Source organism: Amblyomma maculatum, chromosome 11 (genome assembly GCF_055883805.1).
Source record: "Amblyomma maculatum isolate TAMU_Amacu chromosome 11, ASM5588380v1, whole genome shotgun sequence".
Classification (NCBI taxonomy): Eukaryota; Metazoa; Arthropoda; class Arachnida; order Ixodida; family Ixodidae; genus Amblyomma; species Amblyomma maculatum.
In genome coordinates this window covers 66,512,816-66,515,594 of record NC_139354.1, presented here as the reverse complement: position 1 = coordinate 66,515,594, position 2,779 = coordinate 66,512,816, and positions in this window count along the sequence as shown.

Here is a 2,779-nt window from a genome sequence, read left to right as displayed (position 1 = left end):
ATAATAATAATAATAATAATAATAATAATAATAATAATAATAATAATAATAATAATAATAATAATAATAATAATAACAATAATAATAATAATAATAATAATAATAATAATAATAATAATAATAATAATAATAATAATAATTGGCTCATAGGAAGGGAAAGGCGCAGTATCTGTCACACTTGCTCAGTGGACACCTGAACTACGCCGTAAGGGAAGGAACGAAGATGTAAGTGAAAGTGGAAAGAGAGAAAGGGGAGTCATAGTGGATGGCTACGGAGTAATTTCGACCACCTGGGGATTTTTAACGTGATACTCCCCTGATGGGGCTGGGACAGGCAGGTCACCGCCGCTTACGGCGGAGGCTCTCCTGCCACCAATTTTTTATCTGTTGTAGGTCGTCATTGCACACGCCACCGCTGGTGGTGGACGGCGGCTGTGGTTGCGGCGCGAGTCTTTCTTTCCCTCTTGCTTTTCTTTCTTCTCTATATTCTCTTCTATCTGCACGAGGCAGCCGAGGTGGCTCAGCTACAGAGCCAGTAGCAGGCCCGTGCATTTTGTTTTCCTTCTTCCTACAGCCACAACAACAACAACAACTGACATCGCACAGCACACGGACGCCACTTCATTTCGCCTCCATCGAAACGCAGCCGCCGTGGTCGGGTTCAAACCCGGGAACTCCGGCACAGTAGTCGGGCGTCTTACCACTGCACCACCCCGGCGGGGCCCCTAGGATGTGCGATTTCACTTTCAACAACCTTGAAGGCTAAATACATATACTGCGCCTTTCCTTTCTTATAATAATTGCTCTCGTTATTTCTCCTCTCGAAATGCTTCGTTCACGACAGTCAAGAAGTATTAGTTGAGTGTTTCTTGAAGGAATATGTTGAAATATTAAAAACGTCTCTAATTGTACATACACGTCTTGCTCGAAATCTCAGCCTCATTCTATTGAAAAGTTCTATGAAGAAAGCTTTGTGGTCGGAAAAATGAAGAGAGAAATTAAGTTATAGGGAGGTTGCGGGAGGAAGCGCGTGGGTCCATAGGAACCTTGCACCAACGCCGACGCCGACGGCGACGACGACGTGAAACGCAGAAACGGGTCCAAATAGCCACGCTCTAAACCATTTGCCGACGATTACGTTACTTCTTGACGCGAAATTTGAGCGCAACTCATCAGAATAAATAATAATGAGCCAATTAATATTTATTCTGATGAGCTGATTTATTCTAATGAGCTGTGCTTAAATTGCGCATCAAGAAGTAACGTAATTGTCGGCAAATGTTTTAGAGCGTGGCTATCGTTCCTGCGTTTCGTGTCGCCGTCGGCGCAATGTTTCTACGGGCCCACGCGCTGCCCCCTGTAACCTCTAGAGAACTTAATCACTCCTTTCATTTCTCCGACCACAAAGCTTCCTTCATGACAGTGAAGAACTGTTAGAGGAGTGTTTCCTGAAAAAATTATGTGTAAAAATTTAAAAACGTGTCTGTGATTGTACATACATGTCTTGCTCGAAATCTTTTCCTCTATCTATCGAAAAGATGAAACAGATGATGAGCTGCGCTGAAATTTTGCATTAGGAGGTATATATGTAATCGTCAATTTTTTTTTGTAGGCACGAAGAGCAGAGGCACAATTTAAAGAAAGTAAATTCAAATGCAACTAATTGTTTTTTCTTCTCAATTGTTGGCTGAAGACAGTAATGAGATTGCTGGTCGAGAAAAGTGATTTATTGGTATAAATACCGAAAATTAATTTCATTATTGTAATTGAACTATTGCATCTCAGCATTGAAAAAACTTTTGTGCTTGGCGGTAAGAAGCAAAATGGTGGTTTTATTGAGCCGGCGGTCAGTTGGCAGATGTTGAGACTTGAAAAAACACCTTAGGCCAGAGAGGCTAGCGAACAGTCACGATCATATGGGCTTGAAGAACAACAACCTGCGATCTGCATAAGAGGAGGTGCTTCCGTTGCACCTGAAAACTAACATTACGTTAACATTGAATTTTAGCACAAAGTCTGGATTCAGCGAAATGTACCTTGCATAAAGTAACACGCTGACTGCAGTACTGAGCTTTGAATGCTGTAGAAATGACATCTGTTACGGAGGCAGTCTGGTTAACTTTAGTGCGTACGTATGGACTGCTGATTTTTCTGCTGTCTTGAATTAGCTGACGAAATGTTGTCATCAAGTAGTTCACAGCGGAGGCCTTGGAAGTGGCTCCGAGGCAAGTTGCCTTCCCTACATCCTCATACCAAGTGTAGTAAACCATTATCGACACTGTAAACTTGTGCCTCACCCGTAAACGTGTTGCAAAGGAAATTTTCTTTTTTTCCCTTTGGTCATTGCCACTGCTGTTAATTGTCCCATAAGTGAAATTCCTAAGCTGAGAGTGAGGTTCATGGAAAACAGCGCTTCGGGAGGATAAACAAAGTTAGAAGATTACGTGATAACAGGAGCGCAGGAAGAAAGACCATTGCTAACCAAAGAGATTAAAAAGTGCGCCAACGTGTTGAAATAACAAACGTATTTACATTCGATGCCGTAGTGGCTAAACTAAAATGCAGAACACGAGATCTGGAACTAAAGCCGCTACTACGAGTGTTTCCGAGGAAATTCTTATGTTCCTCATTTGAGTTGTTTTCTGCTCTGCGAGATGGAGGTTGAAACGGACTGCAATAAAAGGATAAAGAAGGGACAGGAGGGAACTTTTTAACAACACGATAGTTGGTTTGGTTTGATAGGGTTAACATCTGAAAGTGGCTTAGGCTATGGGAGACG